This window comes from Pinus tabuliformis, chromosome 1_2 (genome assembly GCF_031772625.1).
Source record: "Pinus tabuliformis cultivar Carrire ecotype Pingquan chromosome 1_2, CPIR1, whole genome shotgun sequence".
NCBI classification, from domain to species: Eukaryota; Viridiplantae; Streptophyta; class Pinopsida; order Pinales; family Pinaceae; genus Pinus; species Pinus tabuliformis.
In genome coordinates this window covers 1,033,757,868-1,033,785,537 of record NC_142298.1, presented here as the reverse complement: position 1 = coordinate 1,033,785,537, position 27,670 = coordinate 1,033,757,868, and the positions used below count along the sequence as shown (strand labels likewise).

The 27,670-nt window shown below is 38.3% G+C and overlaps 1 protein-coding gene across 1 annotated transcript in view; it reads right to left on the bottom strand.

The window, feature by feature from the left end:
• The window catches only part of FAS4 (RNA helicase family protein), a 75,095-nt gene extending 49,985 nt beyond the window's left edge, over positions 1 to 25,110 (bottom strand). Inside the window, exon 1 of the mRNA XM_089396441.1 lies at positions 24,978 to 25,110. The gene's annotated coding sequence lies outside the window, so the exon portion shown is untranslated. The remainder of the gene's footprint in view (positions 1 to 24,977) is intronic.
• Between the last annotated feature and the right edge of the window lie 2,560 nt (positions 25,111 to 27,670).

Genomic DNA, 27,670 nt, shown 5'->3' with positions numbered 1-27,670 from the left:
TGATGTGAATTAATAGTTATATTAATTCACTAATTATTAACTCATAAAGCAACTAAAGAATACATCAGTTAACTCAGTGCATGGACAGTTCAGTGGAGACAGGTGTTAGAGGTTGAGATTGCTATCAGTTGTGACTATAGTTGTGCATGAGATTTGCACATGCATTGATGGAGATTGCCAATGAGGATTGCGCAGTACAAGCCAAGTAAAAACGAGCTTGGAATGTAATCATACTCACTTTGGATTGCGCAGTAGAGGCAGGCAGACAGCAGAGGAGATTTGAACCTGTGACTTGATTCAAATCGGAGCTAGTTTGTGTGTAACAGGTGGAGATAGTACTGAGTACTTGCGAGGAGTATTGTTACATGTTCTCTATCATTATAATATACAGATAGTGTGGGGTTTTCAACTGTATGCTTTCCCCGGGTTACATACTGTGTTAATGTGTGCAGGCGATTGATGTTTCATTGTTTTTAATTCCGCAAAATTGATGATCAACGTAGAGGAGGTTATGTATTATGCATGTATTCTGCAATAGTGTATAATCAGGATAATCTCTGTGAATAAGTGTCATATTATTCAAAATTTCTACATGGTATCAGAGCACTGTTGATCATCAGATCTATTATTCAGAAAGTGTTTACATTTTATTTCTTCAGGCAGAGTTTGTAATCGGGCCAGGTAGCCTCTGGATTCATCCTTCCTTTGGAAGGTGAGATATCCGGTAAAAGCCCATACAGTCAATCTCTGTACGAGAAATACTTTGTTCTCACGAATTTTAGACCAAAAGCGGTTGAGTTTTGAGCTGGTGGAATTCGAATTTGCAGCAGTGTTTTCTTGGTGTCAAAGTTGAAATGTCTTTCAACGGATTGAGATTGGAGTATGCTCTTGAAGGCAACTCGAACTATATTACATGGAAAGACAGGATGGAGGTGGTGTTAGATGACAATGGGTTGAAGGATTTCATAGATGGCTGAGGTACCAAAGCCTACTGATGTTGCTCACGTTAAGGTTTGGCAAAAGAAGACAGCAAAGTGTCGAAGGATTCTATTGGAGGGTGTGAAGGATCACATTGTGTCCAGCCTGCATGGAAAGGCTTCTCCATACTTGATGTGGAAAGCGTTGACAGATCTATTCCAAAGCAAGAGTGATCAGAGGAAGTCGGCGCTCAAGGATAAACTCAGAAACATTAAGTGTGAGAATGGAGACAGTATGCCCAAGTATCTCACGAAGTTCACCCAATGCCGGGATAAGCTGGGAAGTGTGGGGGTGACTGTTGATGATGAGGACTTGGTGAGCTTGGCTCTCCTTGGTCTTCCGAAGGGTTGGCATTCCTATCAGGACTTTGTCAATGGTCGGGAGAAATTGCCAGGATGGGAGAGACTTTGGTCGGATCTTGTGCAAGAGGAGATCGGGCGGAATACCAGGGACGGATCTTCATCAAAGGCATGTGATGAAGAAAATTGTGTTTTGGCTGCCAAAGCAAAGAAGGGGAAGGAGAAGGTTTCTCTTTCCGAATCTAGTTCGTCCAATGATGGGAAGAAGGTTGAAAAATCGAAAGTGTGATGCTTTCGTTTTCATGAGGTGGGCCATTATGCTGCAAATTTTCCACGAAGGAAATCCAAGAAGGGATCCAGGGAAGGATCTGAAGGTGAGGCACTTGCTTCACAGTTTGAGTTGGATTTCACACTCTTCGCATGCATGGTTTCATCCATGGTGGGAAGTGGTTGGTTTCTTGATAGTGGAGCTTCTTTCCACATGACCGGTGACAAGAGTTTGTTCAGTACTTTGGAGGAGAATGATCTCCAGATACTCATAGCGATGGGTAATGATGAGAAGTATAGTGTCTCAGGTGTAGGCACTGTTATTTTTCAGAGGGAGCATGGAGCTTGCTTTACCTTGACCAATGTCAAGTATGTACCAGGACTGAAGAGAAACTTGGTGTCAATCGCGATGCTGGAAGACAGAGGCTATGATGTAGTCTTCAGTAAGGGAAAGGTTTTCCTTAGACACATCATCACTAGACAGGTGAAGCAGATTGGTTCACAGGTCAAGAACCTGTATGCTCTTGAGGTTCAAGATGCATGAAAAGCCTTGAGCAGCGAGACTGATGGAGACTTGCTGGTTGAGAGGGAGCGTATATTACCTCTCAACATGCAAAGCCATAAGAAGTCTTAGACGATTGTGGAGGAGCCACAATTGGTGCAGCAACTTCAGGAGGTTGTGGAGCAGCCACAACAAGGGAAGCTGCAAGGAGATCAAGTAGAGACATCTACTCAGGCAGAGACCTCCAGTAGGGGGTAACTTCGAGCCAGGTGGGCTGAGGGATCACATGCAAACATACCTCCAGGTAGGAAGTGGGGTGATGTGGATTGATCGTCCCAAGGAGGAGGGGCAGGATCCTTGAGGTACCGAACCTCTTGGATGAGACCTTGCTACGGGAGCCCCGATGTGGAGTAGCAGGAACTGACTGATTGGGTAGAGACAGATGCGGGTGGAGCGGCAGAGAGAGCGATAGTGTAGGGAATCCCAGGACAGCGCATAGCTAGTAGGCTGCAGTAATGCGAGAGGCACAAGTGTTTTGCATAGTGCTAGGTGGCACGGAGAGGTGTGCAATGGTGCGAGATGCATGGAGATGTTGCAATAGCGCAGATGTCAGAGAGGAAGCACTTGTCAGCAGTAGGTAGAGCTTCAGCGTCAGAGTATGTTCCTAGCCCATCATAGTGGTTAGTTGGGAGTGTTTTTGTTCCAAGTGTTGTTGGAGCAAGTGGACTAGGCAAATGTGTTGCATGTAGAACATTCCAGAGTTGCAGGATAGGGGTTGCAGATAATCCATATCTTGTTGAGAGGGAGTGTTGAAAATGCAACAAGATGATGGAGCTTAGTGAAAAGAAGTCGCCTTCACTAAGTGGGCCCGTAGGCTATTTTTGGCGCAAAGTCTATTTTTAGACTATGTCTATTTTTAGACATATGGATCATGGTCTATGAGTTGCAGGATGCTATTTGTGGATGATTGGTCATGTTGGTAAAAATAGATGGACTTCTATTTTTAGACATATGGGCGGAGTCTATTTTTAGACTGCCAGTCTAAAAATAGAAACAATCGAATTTATTAGCTCATAATAATATTTGGACTATAAACATTATCTTATCCTCTTGGAGCACTTCAGTTTGAGCTACGGATGTGGCACATGTAGCTGTCAGAAGGAAATATGCTTTTCTTATGAGTCAGTTGAGCTATTGCATGGTGGACTTCAGTTAGAACTCAAGTGATTGAGTTTGGTGGAGTTGATTGAGGAGTTGATGGAGTTGTGTTTAGTTTGACTTGGTTGAACTAGTTGTATTTAGTTTAAATGTAAATACACTAGTGATGAGTGATGTGAATTAATAGTTAAATTAATTCACTAATTATTAACTCATAAAGCAACTAAAGAATACATCAGTTAACTCAGTGCATGGACAGTTCAGTGGAGACAGGTGTTAGAGGTTGAGATTGCTATCAGTTGTGACTATAGTTGTGCATGAGATTTGCACATGCATTGATGGAGATTGCCAATGAGGATTGCGCAGTACAAGCCAAGTAAAAACGAGCTTGGAATGTAATCATACTCACTTTGGATTGCACAGTAGAGGCAGGCAGACAGCAGAGGAGATTTGAACCTGTGACTTGATTCAGATCGGAGCTAGTTTGTGTGTAACAGGTGGAGATAGTACTGAGTACTTGCGAGCAGTATTGTACTATGTATTGTTACATGTTCTCTATCATTATAGTATATAGATAGTGTGGGGTTTTCAGCTGTATGCTTTCCCCGAGTTACACACTGTGTTAATGTGTGCATGCAATTGATGTTTCATTGTTTTTAATTCCGCAAAATTGATGATCAACGTAGAGGAGGTTATGTATTATGCATGTATTCCGCAATAGTGTATAATCAGGATAATCTCTGTGAATAAGTGTCATATTATTCAAAATTTCTACAATGGTTTTACCATCCATTCTATAGAATTATTTGGCATATCACATTGTTGCATGCTATGAATTTTAACACAAAACTCCAAGGCTGGGGGCAAGAATAATTCTTCTTTTTTGGTACTCACCCATAAAGAAAGTATTATTTTGCTCAATTTCACTTTGTAACACATCTTAAAATATTATAGTAACCAAAGAAAGAAATTGCTCCCACATTTTAATCTCAAGGAATCAAGGGGGGATTTGTGCAAGAAAGGAAAATTATAAACAATATTGTACATTTGCAAGAAGCAATCCACTCACACAGGACGACCCATAACGAGGAAGCAATCCACTCACACGGGACGACCCATAGTGAGAAAGGTATGGTAATTAAAATTGGCATGTCGTATGTATTTGATAGAGCGAGGCATGATTTTCTGGACACCATGCAAATGAATGTCCCCTACTTTGTGGAGGAATTATGCATGGGCAACTAGTCAGTCTCTTTCCCTAGGAGACCTTTGGGAGTAGTTTGGCAAGTAGCTTTTGCAATACCTTTTCAGCATGTTGCACCCTTTCAGAATACAACCCCCTTTCATAATACCCAGTCAGGAGAACATTGTGAGATTAATCATACATATGGCAGCACTCTGCAACAATGTCTTGTCTTGTAGAAGTACTCATCAATTATACACACTGTATTTTGTGAATTTTTTTTGTGCAAGTATGCATATTACAAACAATTGTAGGGCTTTGGATGCACTAGCAGAAATGATGGAGAGAACTTCTTTCCAAGTGGCAGACAACTCACCAGCCTAGGGTGGCAGAGACATGGGTCAAAGATGAGGTTACCAACAAGGGCATAGAGGAGGTAGGTCTTGTGGAAGGACTGAGCCTGTTAGATGCTATAATTGTGATGAGGTGGGACACATTACTCGTGACTGCCCACTACCTTCTAACAGAGAAAACCCACCTGACCGCTCATCAAGAGGACCTTCTAACAAAAAAAACCCACTTGAGCACTCATCAGGAGGATAAGCCAATCTAGCAACCAGTTGTCTCTTAGGCAGAAAAGGTTCGACTAACCGAGACCCAGCAATCAACGCCCCCGGATCCTGCCAAGTTACCTAGTATAGCCCAACTCCTCATGAACACACAGGACCTTCTCTCCTCCTTCAGGACACACAGCATGCTCATGGTCAGGAACAACCTTAAGGCTCACACCATCACTCCTACCATCAATAAGCCTCGTACTAGGACCTTCACAAACACAGAAACAATGATAGCGGTAGCGTCCAAAGGTAAAAATATTAGTTCTATAGGTACTACAGGAGACCTAACCAAAACCACCCATACTCAAGTGCCTAATACTTCGCTAAATGTCCCCATAGTGGTAGATAAAATCACTCTAATTGTACGGAAGGAGACCTTAAATACTACCATTCAAAGTAGGATAGTCGAGGCCTTCCAGATCCAAACAATCAAAGGTCTGCAACAAAGTCCGACCAAAAGGATAAGAAAAATGCCTATGACATTTAGAAAAAACTTAGGATTGAAAAGGGGTCTCTAAAAGAAGAGGGGTTTGCTACACACCTTAAGGGTGTTCCATAGCGAAAGCAACGCCTAGTGGCATGGAGTTGCTTTCGACCTAGGGTGTGGGTACATACCCTTTTTTTAAGGCCAAATTCTTTACCATAACAATGCATCCTTTATACCTAGTTGGGGTGTGTTGTTGGCAGTGCTTCTTAGCTCCTGTTAATGCAAGTAATGCCTTTGAATCTCTTGACATTAATTAGAAAGAAAGAAGTTAACAGCATGAGTAATAAACAATCCTAAATTTGGAATCGCTTTTTGAGTTCTTGAAAATGAAAATGAAATTTTAATGTCCACGAGACTAGATATAGTCTATGGGACCACTAGCTTCCCCTGCTTTTTGTATTTTTCAATTCAATCCTCTTATTATTCAAATTAATGATGCGTTGACCCAACCTTCTAATAGTCCCCTCACTGAAAAGACAATGCCAAGGAACTGATGTTAACATACTGTTGTAACTGCCTTTGATGTCTCTGAAAGCATCACATTCCAAAATGAAATGTTTTCTGATTCCACTGCCCCAGAAGTGCAAAAAGTACACACCCGTTCTTCCCAAGCTTCTTTAGGTCTTTTCCACCGACCTGTTTCGCACCGTAGTTGATGCGAGTTAGTTCTTAATTGAGCAATAAGAATCTTTTCTCTCCATGGAATGCTAGCTCCAATGTACTCTTTTTGTTGGAGATCACAAGTGGGGTTGAATTCTTGAACATAGTACTTCTTCTTTCTACCCAACTCTTTTCCCCATATACACTTACGAAACTTCTCCATAACAAAACTCTTTAAATCCTTGTTATTTGTGGGACATGCATTGAGGTAAATATTCCAGTTTTGCATACATTTATTGTTTTGTCTCACCCATGATTTTTTTCTTTCAATCATTCCTTCATTGAAGATAACTTTAGGCCATCTACCTTCTACCATTTTCTCAATTCTTTGTAGATACCTTATGAGATGCATCATAGCAATTGCTTCAATGGAAGTTGCTCCTGGTTCACTTAGCATTACCTCATAAGAAATTGAACTTTTTATTTTAAACTTGCTCATGATCAAGCGTTTTTGGATTTTCTCAATTTGCTTCCATTTTGAGACAAGGATGCTACTAGCCCACACTTCACACCCATATAATATCAGTGGACAAACTAGGAGCCCAAAAATCACTTTAATTGTTTTCCAATCCCATAAATCTATCTCTCTACATATGTTTTGAAGAGCATATAATGCCTTCCATCCTCCTAAAATTCTCTTGTTTATGCAATGCTCCCAATTAAGCTTATTGTGACATCAATCCCGAGGTACTTGTATTCATTTACTTCTTCAAGAATGTTGCCTTGAAAGAAGAACGTATGTTGGCTCTGCTTCTTTTTATTTGAGAAAATCATTATTTTGGTCTTGCTAGTATTGACTTGCATCCCCACTTCTTTGCAAAAATGCTCAAGGGAATATGGGTGCATCTGCAATCCTTAGGCCAATTTAGCAATCAATACAAGGTCATCAGTATATAAAAGAAGCTTTATCACAAACTCCCCCAATCGAACACCATCCCCACCTTGCAGATTTAGCCACTCTTTCAATTTATCAATATATAAACCAAAAAGAGTAGAGGATAAAGGGCAGCCTTGCTTGACTCCGATGTCACTTCTAAATCTTTCTGAAATGCCTGCTGAAGTTAATTTTGACTTTCACCTCTTCATAAAGCCTATGGATAGCAACTCTATAATGCAAAGGAATTCCAAGTTCTTCCATTCTACTCCACAACTTATCTCTAAGGACTGTGTCAAATGCCTTTTTGAAGTCAACAAAGCAGCAAAATACTTCTTCTTCGCCCTCCCAAACCTTTTCAATAATGTGTCTCAACGTGATACCATGATCTACTATAGAATATTTCAGCCTAAAACCTGCTTGCCCTTTTGCCCTCTTTTCTTTGACTTTCACCCACTTACTGATTCTATTTTCTACCATGTCGCGGAAGAGCTTTGCAAACAAAGGATTGATCATAATGGTTCTATAGTTGGAAGGATTACTAATGTCTCCACTTTTAAAAAGGGGTATTGCTAGACTAGTTGTCCAATCTCTTGGGAATCCTTGTCGAATGACTTTGTTGAATATTTCTATAATGTGCGGTGCAAGAATGTTCATTCCCCACTTTAGATATTTTGCTTGAAGTTCAACCAAGTCCTTTACCTTTCCTTTTTTCAAGTTCTTAATTCCTGTCTCTGCTTCCTGTAATGTGAAAAGATTTATAGTTGTGTTGATCCTGGGAGGAGGCTCCTCCTCTTATTTTTTTTCATAAATTTGTCTTGTAGAATCAAACCATTGATTGGTTGTAATATTATTTTTAATTTGCTTCTTCCTTTGTTGAAGTTCCTGCTAAAAAAGCTTTGGGTTATTCTTGCCTAGATATATTAACTCTTCTCACCTTATTTGCGTGAACTCGTCTTTTTTCCTTTTCAAAATTTGCTTATATAAGTTTACATTCATCTTCTCCTCGCCTGCCTTTTTCAAGGTTTTCCTTGCCATTTTGCATTCCTCATCAAACCAAGCATTTACAGGAAAAAAATTTGATTCAAATTTCCTATTTTTTGCTCTTTTACACTTCTCAAGTGCACTCTGAATTATATTTGTTAACTCATGGCTATTGAGTCTTTGGGAACCCCTCTTTCCCTTTTGAATTGATCTCTCCAACATTATTTTGAAGATAGTACAATTTTCTTGTGTTAGAAGAATTTTGCCCCTTGATATCGATTGCGAGAACATTGGGTTTTCCTTCTATGTTGTCTTTCTTCTAACCAAGATAGCTTTATATAAATTGGATTATGGTCTGATTTTAAGTCCCACATATGCTCTCCAATCTTAACTTCATCTATCCTTTCTATCAAGCTTTGTGAACAAATAACGTAGTCAACAACACTTGCCCCATTGTATGTGTTGCAAGTGAACTTCCGAGACCTTTTCCATTTATCTAGACCATTGCAGATAATTAAGTTGAAAGCACCACACATCGTGAGCAACTCCTCTCCAAAATGATTGCTAACTTTGTCATCTTCTGAACATCTCTGTTATCTCAAAATCAGATCCTGATAGGCTGCTGGTCAGGTTGACTTTAAGTAACTATTTCAAACCGACTTTAGGCTAAGGCTTAGCCTCCTCAACCTGAGAGGGCTCTCTCTTGATGGATTAATGATTTTGATTAAAGATAAGATGGCTAACTCTTATAGAGCAACTGTGAAAAATATGAATGGTGTAAACACATTAAACAACTATCCATTGGGCTTATGGAGTCAACAACACCTCAATATAACAATGAACTCAACCTTACATGGAAGTCAGGGCATTCAGCATTTAAACATTCAGAACATAAACTCATAGGGGACCACACAATTTATAAATGTATACAGGAAGTCAAAGCACATTCAGTGAATTCTGAGTGATTATACATCCATACCACTGTAAGAATTAAGAAAAGGACAACATCACATATTCTGAACATAAAAAATCCTTCATGAATCCTGAGAAGTAAAGTCAAGCATGTATTACTGAAAATGAGTCTTACATAGGCCAAATACAAGCTTTTCCATAAATTTTCCAACCCCGATTACATTGTTGTTTCAGCTATATATAGAGCTCTTATTCTAACCGATCGAGATTCCTCCTCAAGCATGAGGGGAATTCAAAAACTACTTCTATTACTGACAACTCTTAAACTCTAACTACTTAATAAATACAACAAAGTGTTGACTGGAGTTTTTTAGAGATCTAAATCAACTATGATTCTAACTCCATATTACATGCATGATGGCTTTAATTCAGATGATTCCTTTCTATGACATCTGGTTCTCTTTCAGTTTGGCTGAGATGGGTGTTTAATGCTCCATGTTAACCTTGGATGCTGTATCTTCTTCACTGTCCAGAAAAATTAGGAGACTATCCTTGCTTCTCGGCTGTATGATCTTCGAATCTTCATAAGTCGGTTTTTTAATTATTGTCCCTCAAAATATGACGGTGGCCACGTTTTGATGTGTTGTCCGCTGTTATGAAACCTGATTTGATGATGTGTCATCCACTGTTTCAAAAACAAAAAGGAAAACGTATTCAAGCTGTCTGATACATGCTTCAATTTTCTTATGATATGACAAAATGCCACTTTTTGATTCAAACTATTTATTTCCACTTGTGCTAGTCTGATTGGCTGTTGTAACTTCAGGTGTTCTTGTTGTATACAACTGTCCTGATTGGCTGTTGTAACTTCAGGTGTTCTTGTTGTATACAACTGTCCTGATTGGCTGTTGTAACTTCTGGTGTTCTTGTTGTATACAACTGTCCTTCAAAATTTTCCCGCTTCAACTTCAAAACTGCTTGATTTATGTTGAAATCATCACTTTCAGCAGTTTTGTAGCGCGCTACGAAACTGCTGAGTTATTTAAAACAACTTGTTTTTAACCTGAGACCTTTATTAACCGAGTGCTTGATTGCCAAAAACTTCTTTAGACTTTCCAAAGGCCGAATAGGGATTTAGATTTCTTCAGAAAGATAAGATCAAGCAAACTTATCAAAATTTTGAAATAGAATCTTACTTGAAATGAAAACTCATTTATCAGGTCCTTTAAGCTGGCTTAGCTGTGCCTTCATATCTTCAATTTGTTTCTTCATAACCTTATTCCCAGCTCTCAGTTGCATATTGATCCTTCTGGTGTACTTGGCTTCTTTGATTGCTGGTACTGTCCAGGTGTGAAATTGTGAATGGCCATCAACCACTGAATTCACCTGGGCTTCTACAGTTGCATTCCCTTCCCATAGAGTTTTTTAATAGTTTGCTTGTATGACTGCATGTCTTCTAGCAGCTTTCTTCAATTTGGCAATCTCATGCTTAGCTGATTCTAATTGGCTCTTCAGGTCTGCTATATTATCTTCTTTAGATGTGATGACTGTTTTGCCTGTGTTTTTCTTTTGCCAACGTTGTGTCCCTTCCCCTGTTTCCTCTGTTCTTGATAGTGCTTCCTGTACTTGCTGGAATCTCCTTGTCATAGGTCTTCTAGGTTTATAAACAAACTCTTCAGCTGGCTCATCAAATTTAAGCCTTTTTGAGGCCTTGGCTTTCTTGGTGCTTTCTTGTTCTGACTGTATCAACTCAATTTGAACTGGTAGAGACTGCTCAAAGTCAATAGCCTGTAATAAGGCATTTAAACTTCCCTTGGACACTGGACTTTCTTCGACTGCTACAGCTTTACCTTTTTCCTTATTCATCTAGCTTCTTGTTCTTATCCTTGAGACTACTTCAGATGTGCTTGTTTCAGGTACAATCTTTTTACCATGAGCTTTTTCCTTAGTTGATTGCTGAGGTTGATCTTGGATGATGAGTGGCTTCACTTGTTTTCTTACTTGTGAATTTGGAACTCTTTTAGCTCTTGCTTCTGTTTGGAGCTCAGCTATTGTAAAATCTCTAGCAGGTAGAGGAGTGAGGCGAGTCTGGCTTTTGAAGCCAGCCATAAAAGTGAATGAATTCCAATCTCTGTCTACCTTTTGGAGCCCATCTAAAACCAGTAGTTTGATCAAACCATGATGAAACAAAGAGGTTTCACAATCCTCTTTCCTCAGCTGTACCTTATCACACATCTTACTCAAACTACGGAAAAGATAAAAAGGTAAGTCTATGGAGACCTTCCCGGTGAAATGCAAAAGGAGTTTAAAATGGTAAGAGTAAACCTTGTTATACCTTCCTTCACAAGTCAGATATTTCTGTATGCAGGTGAGTAAATGAGCATAATATTCTTTGACATAACTCCTGGGCACTGCCTTACTTAAATCTTCATTTACAAATTCAGCCTTCAAAAACTCCTTGCAAGGATTCATGTCAAACTTGAAATTTTTAAACCATTGCTCTTGTCCTCGTGGGATCTCTGTCACAGTAGATATCACTTCTGGCGAAACCTGCAATTCTATCATGGCTACTTTTGAATTCAAGCCTGTGAAGTTAAGTGCAAATTCTTTAGTTACCTGTGCGTGCCCTCCTTGTAACTTTTTGCAAAAATTCCAGCACCCGGCCTTTTTAAATGCTTTCTCCACCTCTTTATTTCTCAGCGTTATATCTAAGCCTTCAGGCTCAGTCTTTAGACATTTGCCGGATCTGTGCTCCTTTTTCTCCATTGATTCTTCCAAATCTTCGCAAACAATAACTACCAGCTCCGGTTGGAATTGTGATTCAGCTTCTATTTGAATTCAGCCTCGCTTGATTATCAGCCTCGCTTGATTATCTTTGCAGTTGAATTTTAAATTTTGCCGTTTAAAATCTTTCAAGTTGTAACCTTGCAGATTTGTCATTTCATGCAAGACTTACGACCATCATTAAGTTTTATGCACTGTGGTCTTTCTTGGAAATGATGATTCATGCGTATCAACAGATCTAGTGGTGGTGATAGTGGCAATGAGTGGTGAAATGTGATAAGAGGGGTACATGAGCTGACATGAGAAGACACGGCCTATGACTCACCTAACGGATTTGACATTTCGGGAAATATTCGCTGCGAAATGTACGAATCCATGATTTCGCAGCGCTGTCAGTTTTAAATTTGAATGATGCGCTGCGAAACTGCCTAATCAGGATTGCGCTGCGAAATTACAAAAAGGCACGGTGACTGACATAAGATAACAGGTGGCTATAAAACAATGGTAGATGGAGGGGAACCAATGGGAGCTGAGAATAACTTGACTCAAAAACTCTTCAAAACTTCAGATTCTAAGGGAAGAAAATTAAAACAAAAATAAACTAGCACTGACCTTTGTCATCGGGCTAGGATGAAAAGTTACATATATCAATTTTAGTTCTAAGTGATAACAGTGGCTCCACTTGGGATAGTGTGCTCCTGTAGTACACTAAGAACTCGTATGTCCAGTGCTTTGTCCAATTTATGAAAACATAGATGGAGTTGACAAGCATCCTTTTCTAGCTTTGTGAGCCTTCACCTCGGGCTTGAGCTTCCTGTTCAGCTTGTCATTTATTTGCAACAAAGAAAGACTAATAAAACGGTTATATACAATGTTGTGAGAAACTTGGCAGAGATTTAATCAATTGTAATGCTTTAGGAACCTGCCATTAACAGGTCCTCCAGCATATGGTGTTCCATCAATCTCTTGTAGAATGTAGGTGTTATTCCCATGGAAAGCAGAAATTTGATATGGCCCTTTCCACAAATTTTCAAATTTACCATGTTTACCTTTCTCTTCAATTCTAGCTTCCCATTTCAAGACTTTATCATGGATCTGGAATGTAACTTCTTTGATCTTTTTGTCAAATGCTCTCTTGCCTGTTCTGGTTTTGTTGATGATTGTCAAACACCTCATTTCTTTTCTCTTGCAAAGCTATTAGCTTATTGATCCTTCGTTGTATAGCATTTGGTTCCTCTTCTAGTCCTTGAATCAACTTCATTACTAGTACTCCAAGGGATGTTGGAAATATAGCCTCTGCCCCATATACTAGCTCATATGGTGATGTTCCAATGGACCTCTTTGTGCAAATCCGGTCAGCCCACAAAGCATATCTCAGTTTCAAATGCCAAGCTTTTTTATTTTCTTGCAGCAGCTTCTTAATGATTCTCACAAGGCTCTTGTTTGATGATTCAGCCAAACCATTTCCCTGTGGATAATAAGCAGTGGAATGTCCAAGGGAGATGTGATACTGATGACAAAAATTAATCATCCTTTTGGACTTGAAAGCTTGAGCATTGTCTATAATGATCTTAATTGGGCAACCAAATCTTGATAATATATTATTTTATAAGAAAGAAATAATCACTGAATCATTTGCTTGCCTTTGTGGGTATTGCTTCTATCCATTTTGTAAAGTAATCGGTGGCTGTGAGAATCCAGCGATGCTGTCCTGATGAAGGAGGATGGATTTCCCCTATAAAGTCTAATCCCCACTGCTGGAAAGGTGCTTCAACATAAATAGGAACCAAGGGCAGTGGCATAAGCTTTCTCTTTCCTTCAAACACTTGACATTCATGACATGTGGCTATCTTTTTATAGATATCTCTAAACATAGTTGGCCAAAAATAGCCAGCTCTCAAGACCTTGTTTGCAGTGGATTTCCAATAGTGATGTCCTCCACAATCCCCTTTATGAAACTCATCAATTACTTTATCAGCTTCTTCTTCAATGAGGCAGTTTAATAATATTCCTCCTGCATCTTTCCAAAACAAATTTTGGTCATACACAAAATATATGAGAGATTTCAATTTGGTAAACCGAGCTTTGGATTTTGAAAGATTATCAGGAGCTCTATTATGCTGCAAAACAAATGCTATATCCTTGTACCATTCTGAGATCAAGAATTTCTCATTTATTTGGACCAATTCCTCTTCATTTTCAGAAATTTCTGAGATTTCTGTGCTTAAATTAATATCAATACAGTCCAAATTTGACTGAGTCAACAATTGGGCTAGGCCTTGACCCTTTACCAACTTTGTGGGTTTGATCTCAATGTCATACTCCAATAGTTTTGCTATCCACTTTCCCCTTTTTCCATCTGGATCAGCTTGTGTAAGAATATCTTTTCTAACAACATTTGGGACGTAGGCAACAATGTGAGAGTGCAAAACATAGATTCTGAAATCCTTAAGTGCTTTCACCAATGCATAGGCTTGTTTCTCTAAGATATTATATTTCAATTCAGCATTGGCTAATGTCTTGCTAAAGAAAGAAATGGGTTGTTCAGTACCTTGACTTCCTTTTTGCAGTAAAACTCCAGCAATTGTGTCTTCAGAAGCGAATGCGAAGATAAGGAACTCCTTGGTAAAATCTGGGCTGATAAGTACTTGTGCTTGAGTAAGTGCCTTCTTGATCTCTTCAAATGATTTCTTTGCTTCAACTGTCCGTTTAAAATCTGCTCCTTTCTTTAACATCTTTGTTATTTTCTTGACAACTTCAGCAAAATTAGGAATGAATCTTCTAACAAAGTTAACTTTCCCAAGAAAGGATTGAATCTCCTTCTTACTCCTTGGTAGATCTAATTTTTGAATTGCACTAACTCTATTAGGATCAATCCTAATTCCTTCTTCAGAAATAATATGACCAAGCAGTTTGCCAGAAGTTAAAGCGAAAATACTTTTGGTTGGGTTTAGAGAAATACCAAACCTCCTACACTTCAGTAGGATCCTTTCAAGGCGATTTAAGTGGTCTTCTTCCCTTTTTGAAAAAACTGTGATGTCATCAAGATAAACCACCACTGATTTGTCCTTTTCTTTAGCAAAAGCAATATCCATTGCTCTCTGGAAAGTGGCTCCCGCGTTCATGAGGCCAAATGGCATTTTTGCATACATGAATGTTCCCCATGGTGTAGTGAAGGCCGTTTTCTCCTGATCATCTGGGTGAACAAGAATCTGATTGTACCCTGAGAAACCATCAAGCATAGACATCCTTTGTGAACCAACAATGTTCTGCAGAATGAAATCCATTTTGGGAAGGGGGTAATTATCTTTCAATGAAGCTTTGTTTAAGTTTCTGAAGTCTATACAAATTCTGATCTCTCCATTCTTTTTTCTGACTGGTACCAAATTAGCAAGCCAATTTGAGAATCTGATTGGAACAATAATTTTAGCATCAAAGAGCTTTTTCACTTCTTTTTCAATCAGTGGCATTAGAAGAGGATTAATTCTTCTTAACTTCTGCTTAAAAGGCTTTTCATTATGCTTAATAGGAATGGTATGCTGTATGATTGAAGAGTCATATTGTTTCAAGTCAGCATAACTCCATGCAAAAACATCAATGAATCTTTTCATCATCTCAACATATTTAGTCTTCATATCAGCTGAAAGGAATTTTGAAATCTTGACTATCTTAGGCACAACCGAGTCTCCTAAATTGCAGCTTTCTACTTCTTCTTCATTAGCTTGTAGTCTTGGTGCTTTGAACACATCATTTTGATCAAATAATTTCTCAAGGGGAATGAGGCCTTTAGGAATTAAGTTGTTTTGTAATTGTAAGACTTCAGAACTTTCGTTTGACTCAATTAACATATTCTGCTGATCTATCTGATTGTGTTCAAACTCTTCTTTTAATTCAATGAAGTTCCTTACATGTTGATCATCCTCAAAAACTTGCCAATTTGTGATATTATCTGGTATGACTGGTCTATGGCGAACCTCCACTTCATAATTTTCAGAAGAGTGTTTAGGAATGATAAAGAGACTGGCAGAAACAGCAAGAGAATCTGCAATAGAGTTTTGATCTCTAGTTTTGATGTTAAAAGAATAGGATTGAAATTTTTCCAACATCTCCAACACTAAGTTTCTGTATGCTCTCATCCTTGTATCCTTAGTTTGATATGCACCTTCTACTTGTTTAATTACCAATTCAGAATCTCCACAAACAACAATGTTTTTAGCTTTCAATTTTATCAAGGCTTCCAAACCTAAAATCAGAGATTCGTACTCAGCCATATTGTTGGTACAATCAAAGTTTAATTTGTATGAGAGAAACTTACTTTCTTCAGTTGGACTAGTGATCCAAATCCCAGCTCCTGCCCCTTCTTTTCCTGCTGATCCATCAAAGTATAATGACCAGCAGCCCATGATGTCTCTTTCATCTCCTTGCTGACCTTCTTGACACTGATTTTCCGCAGGTTCATCTTGTGATTCTCTTCCAACTGATTCATTGAAAAGGATAGCTGATCCAAGACCAGTATCACATGAATAAATAGGAAAATGCTGAGGCTTGTCTTTGTTGCTTACCATGTACGCCATCCTTGTCTCGCGATACAACCTCCTTTGTTCACCAAACACTGGGATAGTAGCATATGTAAGATCCATCTGCATTGTGCCCTTGATTTTTGCTGCCCATGACCTTGAAAGAAGCATCCCAAACTTCGGTGGAATGTCTGCGACAACAATGTCCATAACAATTGTTTTTGCTGGAATTTGTGTGAGCCCCACAACAACATCTTTTATCAAACCAATGCATTGGACTCTTTTTGAATCAAAGGAAAATAAATCCTTATATGGCCTAGTTACCTCTAACCCCAGTCTTTCCATGATTACCTTAGGCATGAGATTATGTGATGCCCCCGAATCTAACATAGCATTATGTAGAGTCATATCATGAATGCTAATGCTTATGTAGAAAGGGGGAAACTCTTCATTTTGTTCATCCTCAAGTCTTGGACCCAAACAGATAACAGGATTATCTTCTTGTACATTTAGGATATCAGCCACTCCTGGTTGTGAATTAAGCATTTCAACAATTTTGCTTCTGTATTTGTCTACCTTGAGAATTTCATTAAAAGGGACTGATATCTTAATTTTTGCAATCTCGTTCTCAAGATTAAAAACAGAAGTAGTCTTGTCAATTTCTTTAGGAGGAGAAAGAATTTGAATATCCTTTTTGACAAGAGGAGAATCATCCTTACCTTCAACCACCTTTGAGTTTTCCTTTTTATCTTCAACTGTCCTTGAGGTATTCTTCTTGGGCTGTGCTTTATTTGCTGTAATAGGAACATCTCTATTCCTAAGATTGTACTGCTTTTGCATCTCAAAGATAGCATGTTGATAGCCCTTTAAAAAATCTGAAGGCTCTTCTCCTGATTTTATCATACTGGACTCATCATGTTCCTCCTTAGTCAAGAAAATCCCTGACACTTCTTCATCAAAACAATGGATTGATTCCTCAGGGACTTCAGGCTCATCTTCTTCATCTGCCAAATTTTGTTGGAAGGGAGGTCTCACTGGAGGATCTGACTGCTGATTTCTGTTGTCTCTTGGCCTTTGCTGATTCTGAGGTCTTCTGTACTGAGGTTCCTGATTTGAGGTTCCTGCTGTGCTGGAGGAGCAGAAGCATTCCCAAGACCTAGTCGGTCCATCCATTTTTCCATGGTTTTCATCATTGTTTCAAACTTGTCTTCTGGAGCAGAGGTAGAAGGTTTCTCTTCTTCCTTCAGCTTAGTCTTTGCCATCTTTGATTTCTTAGCAGCCATCATATTCACCTCCACCTTAATTGCATCATTTTGCATGTCAGCAAGAGAGGCAGACTCCCTTTCTCTGAGTAAAAGAGAGAAATCTGAATCAAATGATTCAGCATATCTCAACTGTGCCAAAGCTCCAGGAGGTTTCAAATGAGCTGGAATAGAATTGTATATTTTATTAAACCTCTTAGAGAAGTTTTGGACAGTTTCCTCTGGAGCTCTTCTAAGATTGTTGTATTCAGTAAGGGCTTGGACAGGGTTGGTTCTGTTTCCCCATTTCCTTAGAAAGCTATCTTCAAATTCTACCCAACTATGAATGCTTCCGGCTCTAAGGGCTTTAAACCATTTTCTGACTTCCCCAATGAAAGTTTGAGCAAACAATCTTAGTTTTACATCTTCATCGTCCACTTCTACCCTGTCAACAAAATCATTGAACCTATCCACATGTTCCTATGCTGTAATATCTTCATCTCCTCCCCATGTTGGAATTCTGGCAGCATATTTGCTAGGAAGATCATGTAAAACAGCAGGGAGAGCTAGTGGAGCATACCTAGCAGGTATAGCCATAATGAATGGAGGAGCAGTGATAACAGGTATTGTATGACCGGTGGGACCAGAACTAGTGTGAGATAGTGTCTGAGGAATATTAGGGCTAGCAGAGGCAGAAGATAAAGTATTAGTACGAAAAGGACTATTTGGACTTTGCAAACCACTGACAAAGGAACTCCAATTTGGGAGGGGTAAACCAGTTTTGGATTTGAGCAAAACTTCAAAAGGATCAAGCTCTTTGAGTTGATTCAAATCTTCTTCTTCTAACAGTAATTCTGAAGTAACAACCTCCCAAAACTCTTCCTTATCTTTTTGCGACACTAAGGATGAAGTATCAATGCCTCTTTTTTGTAAATCTAAAATAATTCCAATAAGTTCTTCTTCGTTCTCAGACCTCAACAATACCTCATGAATTTTATCATCTACAATTTTATCTTCAGGACTTCTAGAAAATTCAGGGAACAAAGATTTCGAAAAAGATGAAGTACCTGGTATATCAGGAAATCTTTGCCTGCTCCTTGAGATGGTGTTTGGATTATCCACAGGAGTAGGTGGATTTGGGTCAGGATTACTCCTTATATATCTTCCTCTCGAAGCCACCTTTTTAACTTTAAGATTGTATGGAGTCACCAAGGTAGAATGCAGCCTCGAAAACCTTCTGAGCTCCTGCTACCTTCAGAAGTTCAGCTTCATGATTTCGGGAATGAATAATCTTCAGGCTCCCGGCAGACGCACCAAAATGTTATCTCAAAATCAGATCCTGATAGGCTGCTGGTCAGGTTGACTCTAAGTAACTATTTCAAACCGACTTTAGGCTAAGGCTTAGCCTCCTCAACCTGAGAGGGCTCTCTCTTGATGGATTAATGATTTTGATTAAAGATAAGATGGCTAACTCTTATAGAGCAACTGTGAAAAATATGAATGGTGTAAACACATTAAACAACTATCCATTGGGCTTATGGAGTCAACAACACCTCAATATAACAATGAACTCAACCTTACATGGAAGTCAGGGCATTCAGCATTTAAACATTCAGAACATAAACTCATAGGGGACCACACAGTTTATAAATGTATACAGGAAGTCAGAGCACATTCAGTGAATTCTGAGTGATTATACATCCATACCACTGTAAGAATTAAGAAAAGGACAACATCACATATTCTGAACATAAAAAATCCTTCATGAATCCTGAGAAGTAAAGTCAAGCATGTATTACTGAAAATGAGTCTTACATAGGCCAAATACAAGCTTTTCCATAAAATTTCCAACCCCGATTACATTGTTGTTTCAGCTATAGATAGAGCTCTTATTCTAACTGATCGAGATTCCTCCTCAAGCATGAGGGGAATTCGAAAACTACTTCTATTACTCACAACTCTTAAACTATAAATGCTTAATAAATACAACAAAGTGTTGACTGGAGTTTTTTAGAGATCTAAATCAACTATGATTCTAACTCCATATTACATGTGTGATGGCTTTAATTCAGATGATTCCTTTCTATGACATCTGGTTCTCTTTCAGTTTGGATGAGATGGGTGTTTAATGCTCCATGTTAACCTTGGATGTTGTATCTTCTTCACTGTCCAGAAAAATTAGGAGACTATCCTTGCTTCTCGGCTGTATGATCTTCGAATCTTCATAAGTCGGTTTTTTAATTGTTGTCCCTCAAAATATGACGGTGGCCACGTTTTGATGTGCTGTCTGCTGTTATGAAACCTGATTTGATGATGTGTCATCCACTGTTTCGAAAACAAAAAGGAAAACGTATTCAAGCTGTCTGATACATGCTTCAATTTTCTTATGATATGACAAAATGCCACTTTTTGATTCAAACTATTTATTTCCAATTGTGCTAGTCTGATTGGCTGTTGTAACTTCAGGTGTTCTTGTTGTATACAACTGTCCTGATTGGCTGTTGTAACTTCAGGTGTTCTTGTTGTATACAACTGTCCTTCAAAATTTTCCCGCTTCAACTTCAAAACTGCTTGATTTATGTTGAAATCATCACTTTCAGCAGTTTCGTAGCGCGCTACGAAACTGCTGAGTTATTTAAAACAACTTGTTTTTAACTTGAGACCTTTATTATCCGAGTGCTTGATTGCCAAAAACTTCTTTAGACTTTCCAAAGGCCGAATAGGGATTTAGATTTCTTCAGAAAGATAAGATCAAGCAAACTTATCAAAATTTTGAAATAGAATCTTACTTGAAATGAAAACTCATTTAGCAGGTCCTTTAAGCTGGCTTAGCTGTGCCTTCAGATCTTCAATTTGTTTCTTCATAACCTTATTCCCAACTCTCAGTTGCATATTGATCCTTCTGATGTACTTGGCTTCTTTGATTGCTGGTACTGTCCAGGTGTGAAATTGTGAATGGCCATCAACCACTGAATTCACCTGGGCTTCTACAGTTGCATTCCCTTCCCATAGAGTTTTTTAATAGTTTGCTTGTATGACTGCATGTCTTCTAGCAGCTTTCTTCAATTTGGCAATCTCATGCTTAGCTGATTCTAATTGGCTCTTCAGGTCTACTATATTATCTTCTTTAGATGTGATGACTGTTTTGCCTGTGTTTTTCTTTTGCCAACGTTGTGTCCCTTCCCCTGTTTCCTCTGTTCTTGATAGTTCTTCCTGTACTTGCTGGAATCTCCTTGTCATAGGTCTTCTAGGTTTAAAAACAAACTCTTCAGCTGGCTCATCAAATTTAAGCCTTTTTGAGGCCTTGGCTTTCTTTGTGCTTTCTTGTTCTGACTGTATCAACTCAATTTGAACTGGTAGAGACTGCTCAAAGTCAATAGCCTGTAATAAGGCATTTAAACTTCCCTTGGACACTGGACTTTCTTCGACTGCTACAGCTTTACCTTTTTCCTTATTCATCTGGCTTCTTGTTCTTATCCTTGAGACTACTTCAGATGTGCTTGTTTCAGGTACAGTCTTTTTACCATGAGCTTTTTCCTTAGTTGATTGCTGAGGTTGATCTTGGATGATGAGTGGCTTCACTTGTTTTCTTACTTGTTAATTTGGAACTCTTTTAGCTCTTGCTTCTGTTTGGAGCTCAGCTATTGTAAAATCTCTAGCAGGTAGAGGAGTGAGGCGAGTCTGGCTTTTGAAGCCAGCCATAAAAGTGAATGAATTCCAATCTCTGTCTACCTTTTGGAGCCCATCTAAAACCAGTAGTTTGATCAAACCATGATGAAACAAAGAGGTTTCACAATCCTCTTTCCTCAGTTGTACCTTATCACACATCTTACTCAAACTACGGAAAAGATAAAAAGGTAAGTCTATGGAGACCTTCCCGGTGAAATGCAAAAGGAGTTTAAAATGGTAAGAGTAAACCTTGTTATAACTTCCTTCACAAGTAAGATATTTCTGTATGCAGGTGAGTAAATGAGCATAATATTCTTTGACATAACTCCTGGGCACTGCCTTACTTAAATCTTCATTTACAAATTCATCCTTCAAAAACTCCTTGCAAGGATTCATGTCAAACTTGAAATTTTTAAACCATTGCTCTTGTCCTCGTGGGATCTCTGTCACAGTAGATATCACTTCTGGCGAAACCTGCAATTATATCATGGCTACTTTTGAATTCAAGCCTGTGAAGTTAAGTGCAAATTCTTTAGTTACCTGTGCGTGCCCTCCTTGTAACTTTTTGCAAAAATTCCAGCACCCGGCCTTTTTAAATGCTTTCTCCACCTCTTTATTTCTCAGCGTTATATCTAAGCCTTCAGGCTCAGTCTTTAGACATTTGCCGGATCTGTGCTCCTTTTTCTCCATTGATTCTTCCAAATCTTCGCAAACAATAACTACCAGCTCCGGTTGGAACTGTGATTCAGCTTCTATTTGAATTCAGCCTCGCTTGATTATCAGCCTCGCTTGATTATCTTTGCAGTTGAATTTTAAATTTTGCCGTTTAAAATCTTTCAAGTTGTAATCTTGCAGATTTGTCATTTCATGCAAGACTTACGACCATCATTACGTTTTATGCACGGTGGTCTTTCTTGGAAATGATGATTCATGCGTATCAACAGATCTAGTGGTGGTGATAGTGGCAATGAGTGGTGAAATGTGATAAGAGGGGTACATGAGCTGACATGAGAAGACACGGCCTATGACTCACCTAACGGATTTGACATTTCGGGAAAGATTCGCTGCGAAATGTACGAATCCATGATTTCGCAGCGCTGTCAGTTTTAAATTTGAATGATGCACTGCGAAACTGCCTAATCAGGATTGCGCTGCGAAATTACAAAAAGGCACGGTGACTGACATAAGATAACAGGTGGCTATAAAACAATGGTAGATGGAGGGGAACCAATGGGAGCTGAGAAGAACTTGACTCAAAAACTCTTCAAAACTTCAGATTCTAAGGGAAGAAAATTAAAACAAAAATAAACTAGCACTGACCTTTGTCATCGGGCTAGGATGAAAAGTTACATATATCAATTTTAGTTCTAAGTGATAACAATCTCAACCATTGAGGATTCTCCTCTTCAATGCGCCAGATAGGATTGTGATCCTCTTTGTAACAAAACATACTCGCTTGTTGATTTGTTGTTTTAGCATTGAAATCTCCCACTAAAAGCACTTCTCCCTGTTGAGAATATACAACAATATCCTGCTTTAAAGCTGCATATGGCTCTTTGCTATCTAGCCCCTTATTTTTGTAAGTTTTTTAGACTTGAGGTGCAAAATAGCATGCTGCAATTCTTATATGGTTATCATTATCTGTTATTTTGAACCATAAATATTGTTTATTTGAATCTTCTTTCACAATCTCTATATGACGACCTTCTTTTTCTTTCGCTAAAACCAATATTCCTTCATACCCTTTGCCATTTTTTGTTGCCTCGTTCCAAACTGCTAATTTGAAATAACCATCAAACGTAGGAGTTTTACAACCATCATGTTCATGAGTTTATGTGAGACAAATTATGTCTCTACCTTTTGCAATAGGCCCTATCCCAGGTCCCCTCGTCCAAGCGTAACCTATACAGTTCCAACAAACTAGACTTAGGTAGATTTGGGTAGGATTTGATTGCTACACGGCTTGGCACACATGACTTGACTTTGAGTCTTCACCCCTTTTCATCTATGATGATCCTGTTGTTTTCCTCCCTATTATAGAATTAACTATTTTTTCTTTACTGCCAAATTGCTGCCCTGCTTTGTCATGAGGCCCAAAACTTGCAATAGCTGCTTTACCATTGTACAACCATGCTCTTTTCCCTTCATTTTTTGCTGCTCTAATTTTCTTCACTTCTTCTCTTCTCTCCTCTTGTTGTTTGCTAGTTATATCTTCATCTAAGAAGAAGTGTGAGCATTTCAAGAGTTTCTTTTTGCTTAAGAGATAATGTTTGTCTTGCACACTTGCTATGATGACTTTTATGGGTCGAGGCCTCTCTTCACATATTTTTCCCACCCTTCTTGCTTGACAAATTTGCCCTCTCCAATGTAATTTCTCTTTCAAAAAGTCTGTTGTCAAATTGAGAGTGTTTTCCTTCTTTCCATAGTCTCTTATTCCCCTTATAATAAAGTTTGTTTCCCTATCTTTTCTGTCTTTGTGTTCTCTTTCTTGTGCTCTACAAGCACTTACATCTTCTTTTTCCTCCATCCTTATGTAACCATTAGTGTCCTCAACTCTGGTTTTGATTTCTTTTGGAATGTTTGCCCTCTTGATCTCTTTTGCCTTTTTTCTCGAAATGACTACCTACTGAGATATTTGTGTATCCACTTGAGTTGCTTTAGAGATTATCACTTCCTTGTTTGTTTCCATTAATTCTTTCATGGTTTTCCATGTTGTTTTCATGTTTTCCCATTCTTGTTTTCCTATCTCTAACGCCTCTTGTAGCATTGTTACTTGCTCTTTTAGAATCCTATTACCTTCTGTTAAAGATCAATTTGCAAGTGTAATCTCTGAAATTTTGTGATCCCTTTCCTGCTCTTTGGCTTCCAAAATTTCTAGCCTTGCCCTGGTCTTCATCAGTTCCTGGACATAGATATCTGATGACCAAGTAAGCGATGTAGATGCGGGACTGTAACGGTTGACTCTTCTTTATTTTTGCTACTCTTATTTGCTTTCTCTTTATGGGGTTGCTTTCTTCTTCTTTTTCCCATTTAAAGCACATCTCTTTTGCCTTTTTTTTCTGGAAATGACTACCTACTGAGATATTTGTGTATCCACCTGAGCTGCTTTAGAGATTATCACTTCCTTGTTTGCTGCCATTGATTCTTTCATGGTTTGCCATGTTGTTTTCATGTATTCCCATTCTTGTTTTCCTGTCTCTAATGCCTCTTGTAGCATTGTTACTCTCTCTTTTAGAATCCTATTACCTTCCATTAAAGATCGATTTGCAAGTGTAATCTCTGAAATTTTGTGATCCCTTTCCTGCTCTTTGGCTTCCAAAATTTCCATCCTTGCCCTGGCCTTCATCAGTTCCTGGACATAGAGATCTGATGACCAATTAAGCGGTGTAAATGTGGGAATGTAACGGTTGACTCTTCTTTATTTTTGTTGCTCTTATTTGTTTTCTTTTTATGGGGTCGTTTTCTTCTTCTTTGTTCTCATTTAAAGCGAGCAAGTCTACGCTTTAAAATGCCCCTATATTGTTTTGCATTTACCCAAATCCACTTCCCTATTTTGTTTGTTGAAGCAATTTTGACTTGGCCTAAGTGATTTGTTTCCACAAAATCTGAGATTTCCTTGCCATTGTTTTCATTGTTTCCATTGTTTTCCATTTTGGAATGAAAATTTAAGTGAAGGTTCATCGGAATAAGGGGCACTGATACTGAAATTTAACTTCAATGTACAATGTTTTGAAGCTGGGACTTTAAATCTTGTGCGAGCATAAACAAAACCTAAAATGATTCACAAACTTGTGTGTGCAGAACATGGAAATAAATTGAATAAACAGAAGAGCATTTGAACTTACTTGTCCAAGAAATGCGAGAAAGAAGCAGAGTGAAGAAAATGCCAGAACTCCCTTTCAAACGGTCACAAAGGCTCTGAACTGTTAGCCTCTGTGTATGGAGCTTGCGGGGAGCGTTTCAGTGCCAGTTTTACTGCAACGAGGTCACTCGAGAGGTATGTGGAGCCCTGGTTCCATGTATATATATTCAGAATGCTCGTCGAGGTGTACAACAAGGTGCTCATGACATCGTACAAGAAGCCATGCTTGTTCTATTGTAACAAGTGTATTCTACTGTAAACTTGTGTATAATCTATCGGAGGCCTTGATTCTCCTATTGTAAGTAAAGCAACATCCAAAAGAGAGAGATATTCTTGATGTGCTGTGCAAAAGCCTATGAAAAACTGCAAAAACTGTGAAAACTACAAAGCTTGTAAATTGTAGCTCCAACAGGTAGTTGAAAAAACGGAAAACCCTTTGCAGGTAAGAGATTTGTGTGCCATCAAAGCTAGCTTAGAGATTCGATTTTGAATAGGCTCCGGGCAAGCTCTTTGTGTTTCTGTTTCTGTGTGTATGCATAGAAATAACAAAGAGTGTTTATGTTGTTTGTCTGCAATTAAAAAGTTATTGCTGGCCCTTCAAACCCTACGGTTTTTGCGTAGAACAACTACTGCGCAGTGGTTCCCCCACCGCAAATCAGCAAGTCGCAGAGAGACCCGGAAGCAACTAAGTCGACTCTCATGGAACCTACAAAAAACCCCAAACAATAGATCCAACAGATGACACGTTGACTCTCCTGGAACTTACAGAAAACCCCAAACCAAACACAAGAGCTCTGCAGAGTGTGTGAATCCCAATTATTGCACAAGATTCAAAAACAAACCTGTTATTGCAACCTTTCTAACTTCCACCCAAGCTTAGCCAACTCAATATCCAAAATGGCTTTGGGAGGCATGTGTCGTGTGAAAATTGAAAAGTGGGTGTCATGGCAAACAAAATCCATTATAACATTGTAATTAACCATAATTAACAAATATATTGTCGTCACAAGTAGCAGTATAAGCGAGGCTACAACAAACTCTTAGAAAAGAGGGGAATCCTTTTTCCCGGTGAAGAAGAATCTAGGTCTATAGGATAATTCTTGCTCACCAAATGTGTCGAGAGGAGACTAGGTCAGCTAGGTTCAGTGCTTCAGACCCACACAAATTTGGTTTTGTGGGGTTAGGGACGTAGGGTTTACCCTGAGCCTCATTTTTCTCTACGAGAAGTCGAAATCCGAGATCCACCTTGTATTTACACCAAAGGTGTTTTCTTTTGAAACCCTTCAGCACCTACTTTCGTTTGCCATTTTGTTTTGCACCATTGATTTAAACAAAGAGTCACTCTTCTCCACCATTGGTTCGAGCAAAACAACATCCTTTAGTAAATTCCACCCTTTATGCAAGGTTTGCAACCTTGTTTCCTTTTGAAACCCTTCAACACCTATTTTCGTCTACCATTTTGTTTTGCACCGTTGATTTAAACAAACAATGGTCACTCTTCTCCACCATTGGTTCGAGCACAACCACATCAGTTAGTAAGTTCCACCCATTTATGCAAGGCCTGCTGCCACTACTGTACCAAGGGAGAGGACTCAGCTGCCAATCAACCATCATGAAAATTCCATAGTGAGTATGGAAATTGTCCTTTTCCCTCACCAACTCCCTCCATCTCTTTAGAACACCCATAACCAACATTGTTAATTCTAGCATGTAATATACTAAATTTAACCAATAATTCTTGCATGTGATATATTGAATTTATCATGAATAGACATACTTTCTTTATATAAAATATGAAAAAATTTATCATGAAAAATAAACATATATATAAAAAATAAAAATAAACATTAATTCTAATGAATAAAATAATGTCTAATTCAAAATAATTTAATGTTATCGACACTTCCCCAACTACAAAAATGAGTAAGAATTAATCCAACACACTCTACCATCCCATTTCTATTGGCCTCAAAACATAACCATGGATTGACCATGCTGCTTCAAAATACATTACAATAAAGACACTAAATCACTAGTGCTACCATGGTCCTCACATTCACATAATCTAGGCTCAAATTTCCTCTCCATAGTTCTCCTATAACATTAAATCATTAACCTACAAATTAAATGGGTGTTTTGTGATAGTTTTGGGTCATGTTTTATTAATATAAAAAAATCACCTCTCTATACCAATCACGATTAATGGGAATTACTCATGAGTTAATGTGAGATACATAGAACAAAATAATAAGCCTATTTTTCCAAAATAGAATGCTTTTTTTGTTACCACTAGAAGTTTCAAGGATGAAACCATGAATGCATCCCTCACTTTTTAAATTATTGTTTGGTGAATTTATTCAGTTGTGAGTTGCATATTTGATTTTGCTTTTACTTTTGGCACAAATCCATTTCGTTATTTATAGGAATAGTAAAAGCGTGCTACTCAAACTAAATCCAAAAACATAAAATATTTATAATCTATTCATTTAAACTAATATATAGATTTACTATATATTTTTAATATAATATTATAATAACTAATAATTAAATTCATATTAAAAGTCATCTACGATATTCTTGTCGCTTTGTAATTTTAATACATACAAATTTTAAATAATATAATTTTTTAAAATGTTTATATAATAAAAACAATTCCTCAACATAAAAAATTTAGAT